General features: G+C 50.7%; 2 non-coding genes across 2 annotated transcripts; both read left to right on the forward strand.

Moving 5' to 3' along the window:
- The first annotated feature begins 2,561 nt into the window (after window positions 1–2,561).
- On the forward strand, window positions 2,562–2,643 carry TRNAL-UAG. The gene has a single exon. It is a non-coding gene; the product is annotated as a tRNA-Leu (tRNA).
- A 183-nt stretch (window positions 2,644–2,826) lies between these two features.
- Window positions 2,827–2,898, forward strand: TRNAG-UCC. The gene has a single exon. It is a non-coding gene; the product is annotated as a tRNA-Gly (tRNA).
- Window positions 2,899–6,336: the final 3,438 nt, after the last annotated feature.

A 6,336-nucleotide genomic window follows, 5' to 3' on the forward strand; every position in this document is an offset into this window, starting at 1 on the left:
GTGGGTGGGGCCTGGAGAGGGCGGGGTTTTGGGTGGGGAGGGACCTCAGTCGGGTGCACGGCCCTGGAGTCAACTCTCCAAAGTAGCAATTATTTCCAGGGCAACTGATCTGGGTCCTCTGGAGATCAACTGTAACAGTGGGGGCTCACCAGGTGCCCTATAAAATCCTATTGATTGCATTGACTTATTCTTTGCAAGGGGTGGGGGGGGGGGGGGACTCTCCCTCGTCCCAGCGCAGGAAGCCCTTCCAGGGCCACGCCTGGAAAACTCCACGCAAGCCTGAAGTCCCTTTGCCATCTTCTGCGATTTCTTTTGCTCCGCGTGGGGGGAAGGAAAAGGGCGCCCCTTCCCGTCTAGGGCTGCCCGTGTCTATTGCGGACTAGCGCCTTGGCGCGCGCCTCTTGCGCCCTCCCTCCCAATTCTCGCGAGAAGTGACGTGCCCGGGAAGGGGCGGGGCGTGCGGGTGTCATGGCGGCCCCCAGGGGTGGCCCACGCGTAGCAGCTGCAGGTGCGCGCTGAGCCAGGCGACTCCCGCCGCCGCCGGGAGGTAAGGGCGAAGGAAGGGGCTCCGCTGTCGCCTCCCGACTCAGGCGGGGGGGGGGTGTCTCCGTTGCTGGGAAGGGTCTGCCTGCGAAGCGGGGTCGTTGCTGGGGTCCTGCAGGGTCCTCCGGAGACCTTTTCCGTGGAGAATCTGGCGCCGCAGTGTTCACTCCAAGCTGAGTTAGTGTGAGGCAGCACACAGTTTTTTAGCCTCCAGCTCATAGATTTTTGTCTTCGCTCAGGAAGGAGGGCTCCAGAGCAAACTGATTTCTGCAGCAGCCAAATCACCTGCTCACAATTCTAATGCCAGGAGCTCACAAGGTAGAATTGTTGCTCATGAGACTCCACGGCTTAGAGGGAACATCCCGGGTCCGGGAAGACGGCGCTTTCCGTTCCAGACGTGCGCTTGTCCTGAGTTCCGGGCCGGGGGAAAGCACGACTCTCCCGAGCAGTGTTCCCTCTCAGCTGAGTTCGTGTGAGCTAGCTCACAGGTTTTTAGCCTCTGGCTCACCCGTTTTTGTCTCACCTCAGGAAGGAGGGCTCCAGGGCAAACTAATTTAGGCAGTAGCCAAATCGCTCGCTCACAACTTCAATGCCAGGAGCTCACAAAGTAGAATCTTTGCTCACGGGACTCCACAGCTTAGAGGAAGCATTGCTCCCGAGTTCCCGGCGCACGTCTGGACGGGCCGCGGTTGCGAGTCGGCGGCAGCAGCTGCTGCTGTTCTGGCTCCGGCGGGGGGAACGGGCTCTGCGACCCAGGGAAGTTTGGGGAAAGCGCCACCCCCACCCGCCAGGCTCTGGTGGGTTTTTGTGCAGGGCACTCGGGTTACCAACTCTGGGTCGGGAAATTCCTGGCGATTTGGGGGTGGATCTTAGAGAGGGGAGGGACTTCGGCAGAGCCCACCCTCCTTAGTAGCCATTCTCTCCAGGGGAGCTGAGCTCTGTCATCTGTAGATCAGGTGTACTAGAGGGAGGTCTCCAGGGCCCACCTGGAGGTTGGCAACTGTTACATGCACCCTTGTCCTACACAACTGTAGGGCTACAATTCCTCTTCCTTTGAGGCCGGACAGCCTGGCAGAAACTACAAGAATGCTCAAGGTGGGTTTTTTAGGGGGTGTGGGGGGGGAGCCAAAGGGGTCCTATCCCGAATCCGCGGAGGGAGGGGGGGGAAAAAGAAAGGGGGGGGGGGGAGCGGGGAGAGAAGGCTGGGTGGGAAACTGGTCTTGGGCTTTGCATGCCGTGAAATGCCACCAGTGGTATAAATGCTAAAAATAGTGTGTGTGGGGGGGGGAGAAACCTTGTCCAAAGTTCACAGATGAGAGACCATTTATCTTGAGGAGAAGGGAGGAGTGAGTGAGCCCCCCCCAAGTCGTTCAAAAGTGGGGCTCCCCTCCCAAAAGACTTGAGAACCACTAGGGCAGCCAGTTGTGTTGGTCAGGAGTCGAACCCAGGGCAGCTGTGTGCATCCTTATACCTCCAATATGGGTTGGGACAATACAGGATGAATGAGGCAAGATCTGGGGACACCTCCCCCTGGGGACCCAAAGCATCCTACATCTTTCTCCCCTCCTGTGTTTTATCCTCACAACAACCCTATGAGGTAGGTTAGGCTGAAAGTGTGTGAGTGGCCTAAGGTCACCCGGTGAGCTTCCATGGCGTGTGCGGCGGGATTCAAACCTGGGTCTCAAAGATACTAACCCGGCACTTGACCACTATAGCAGGCAGCATGCAATCCTATGTATGTTTTCGCAAAACAGTACATGCAACAACACATATTCCACCATTCTCCACTTAGTAATCAGCAACCAGCAAGTGAAGGGATCCAAACCTTACGCTTATTCAAAACCTGGACGTTCCTTTGGTTAAAGGGGGATGGGGGGGGGCTCTTTCAACATTGCTCAGCCTGAAACCACCAAGGAGGCGTTTTCGAGTGTTGCCCCACATGTTTTGGGGATTTGTTTTGTTTTTTACCTACGTTCAGCTTTCTGTGATTCTGTTAGAGGCCCCACGCCCACACTTAAAGTAGCGTGGCCGAGCGGTCCAAGGCGCTGGATTTAGGCTCCAGTCTCTCTGGGGACGTGGGTTCGAATCCCACCGCTGCCAGCAGATGCTTTTCTCAGCTGTGGCTGTCAGTCGCAGGGTTTTTGCTGACTTGGCACGGCTTCCCATGTGGGCGGAAGGGGGAGGAGAGTTCCCCACTGCTGAGTCTGCTCCTCCCAATCGTTTGCACACTCTCTCTCTCAATTCCCGCATTTCTAGATTCCAGCAGCCCTGTCTCCACATCCAGCGTTGGTGGTATAGTGGTGAGCATAGCTGCCTTCCAAGCAGTTGACCCGGGTTCGATTCCCGGCCAACGCAGCTGCATATTTTTTTTGTCCTCCTCTGTTATAAAAGGCGAATGATCTGCCTTTGACCCCAAACAGGCAAGCTCTGGGAAAATAGGATTTTACGTAATGCCTGCTGGTTCTATTTAAAGTCAGCGTTGTGTGGGTGTGGGGGCAGATGTCTCCCGCTCGCTTTGTCACACAAGGCTCTTCATTATTTCCCGAACCTAATAAGCGGGGCCGTTTCAGGATTCAAAGCAGAGGCATTTTGGCCAGCAGGGTGTTTGTTGGCGCGGACACCCCTCCCCCCGCCACATCACCACAGGCCAACCAGTTTGGTGTAGTGTTTAAGTGTGCGGACTCTAATCCGGGAGAACCGGGTTTGATTCCCCACTCCTCCACTTGCAGCTGCTGGATGACCTTGGGCAAGCCTTAGTTCTGTCAGAGCTGTTCTCTCAAGGATTCTGGAAAGAGCTCTTAGCCCCACCCACCTCACAGGGTGTCTGTTGTGGGGAGGGGGAGGGAAAGGAGTTTGTAAGCCGCTCTGAGACTCTGAGTGAAGGGCGGGGTATAAATCCAATCTCCTCTTCTTCTATGCTCTTGCAGAGTGCAGGGGGTTGGACTAGATGACCTGCAAGGTCCCTTCCAACTCTAACATTCTATGATTCTTCTAGATTCTTAGATTGCAACAGGCAGGCAGCTTCTCTTGTCTCACTCGAGCCTTGGTTTCATGGGACAAGGTTGGAATTATTGTGCCAAGACTAGATTCAACATCAGGGCTACACCATCTCAGGCTCACTCATTTGCTCATCTCCTAAGACTATGTGCCATTAAATGCCAACAATGCCCTTCAGTTCTTTCCAGAGGGCAAACCCTACAGCAAAGGATAAATGGACACACATCTGACATCAAGAGTCACATGACTGAGAAACCTGTAGGGGAACATTTCAGTCTCCCAAGGCTCTCAGTGGGGGACCTCTAAGTAGCTGTTTTACTGCAAAGGAATTTCAGAAATAGACTAGAATGGGAGACTGCTGAATTACAAGTCATTAACACTATGGAACCTCCAGAGCTTAACAGAGATATCAGGTTCTTATCTCACATGTGCTAAGTCACTCAGTTCTCGTATGTACCTAGAATTAAACTTTGTTGGGCTATCAACTTCACCCACTTTCTTGGGCTTGGTTGCCATGGGGGCCTATGGGGATGAGAAGAATATACACTTTTGATTTTGCCTTTAGTTATCTTATTCAGTCCAGACAACCTTGAGCCCCAGTTAAGCTTGGCATCATCTTTCCTCTGGGAACTGTGGACCCTTATTTCGGCAGGCCTCTAGCTTAGGTGTGATTGACCCTGGGCCATTAAGGTCCCCCACCTATATGTAACACGAGGGACTCTGTTAAGGTCCTGCTTGATTTATGCATAATTGCTTCCCTCAGTGCTTTTCCCTAGTTCTAACACAGAAATGTTAAGAGTCTGGATCCTATCAATGTCTCAATAAACCTTTTGAATGACTGTTGTTGGGAACCGATTTCTCCAGGAGTCTGACAGATTGTACACCTATATGTAACAGAGGAAATCTGTTTCGATGTATGAAGTGTGCCTCTCACTTTTACCCAGAATTGAACTTTGCTGGTCTTAATGGTGCCACCGGACTCATAGTTCTCACATCTGTTAACTCTTGCATGTGTATGCTAATTTATAAATGCCAACAATGCCCTTCAGTTCTTTCCAGAGGGCAAACCCTACAGCAAAGGATAAATGGACACACATCTGACATCAAGAGTCACATGACTGAGAAACCTGTAGGGGAACATTTCAGTCTCCCAAGGCTCTCAGTGGGGGACCTCTAAGTAGCTGTTTTACTGCAAAGGAATTTCAGAAATAGACTAGAATGGGAGACTGCTGAATTACAAGTCATTAACACTATGGAACCTCCAGAGCTTAACCGAGATATCAGGTTCTTATCTCACTACATGTGCTAAGTCACTCAATTCTGGTATATACCCAGAATTAAACTTTGTTGGGCTGTCAACTTCACCCACTTTCTTGGGCTTGGTTGCCATGGGGGCCTAGGGGGATGAGAAGAATGTACACTTTTGATTTTGCCTTTAGTTATCTTATTCAGCCCAGTCAAGCTTGGCATAATCTTTCTTCTGGGAACTGTGGACCCTTATTTCAGCAGGCCTGTAGCTTAGGTGTGATTGGCCCTGGCCCATTAAGGTCCCCCACCTATATGTAACATGAGGGACTCTTTTAAGGTCCTGCTTGATTTATACATAATTGCTTCCCTCAGTGCTTTTCCCTAGTTCTAACACAGAAATGTTAAGAGTCTGGATCCTATCAATGTCTCAATAAACCTTTTGAATGACTGTTGTTGGGAACCGATTTCTCCAGGAGTCTGACAGATTGTACAATTATATGTAACAGAGGAAATCTGTTTCAAGGTATGTGTGCCTCTTACTTTTACCCAGAATTGAACTTTGCTGGTCTTAAAGGTGCCACCGGACTCAAACTTAGTTCTCACATGTTAACTCTTGTATGTGTATGCTAATTTGCTGCCATTCACAGGTCTACCAACTGCTTTAACCCAATCTCAGCTATAGTCATTGCCCAGTTACTTCTGCATCTGGATTAACTGGCCCAAACTGTTGCCACATATCTGATGAAGTGTACATGCACACGAAAGCTTATACCCAGAATTGAACTTTGTTGGTCTTATAAGGTGCCTGTGCCAAGACTAGACATTCTATACCTAAAAGCTCCTTTTAAAGACTCGCCCTCCCCTTTGTTGAAACTTCTGCCACACGCCTCCTGGGCCAATGGCTTCCACTACGTTTCCAGTGACATACACCACACTAGGGGAATGTTGGTACAAGAGCATTAGCTCCTCCTTTGGGGGCGAGCCTGATACCCAGGGCAGGGGCAGCACCTCTGGGAACAGCATACGGTGCCCAACCATCCCCCTTCTGCTAGGAAAGGAACTGCTCTAGGCAAGGGAGTTGCCATCAAGTGTAAGGAACAACTGCTTACACCACTCAAATGCTGGCATGAGAAATAAGCCTTCCAAGAGGAACTGTTTGCAGACTAAGCCAAGACTAGGGAAGTGTCACATGAGCACGTGTGAATAAGCATGTGACCACACATCCAAAGCTGGCCTCTTAAGGTGCCCGCTGGGACTCCGATCGAGCTGTGCTACCGCAGACAACCACCCTCTCTTAAAATAATTCTTTTGATGCCACTTTCTTCAGGGTACATATTTTTTAATTTGCAAGCTACCTTGTGGGCTTCAAAGGGCAGCAAATCGAACTCCAAATATTCAGAAGGAACTTCTGTAGTGAATGCAGTCAAGTCAAAATTAGTAAAAAGTTTTTGTTATTTTATTTTTTTTTTGTTCCTGAAAGGTACAGGTTTTGCGCTGCCGGAAAGCAAGAAATTCCAAACATCCAACAAAGCGACGTTTTTAAATAGT

The sequence above is a fragment of the Gekko japonicus genome, unplaced genomic scaffold (genome assembly GCF_001447785.1).
Source record: "Gekko japonicus isolate JY-2015 unplaced genomic scaffold, Gekko_japonicus_V1.1 scaffold1082, whole genome shotgun sequence".
Classification (NCBI taxonomy): domain Eukaryota; kingdom Metazoa; phylum Chordata; class Lepidosauria; order Squamata; family Gekkonidae; genus Gekko; species Gekko japonicus.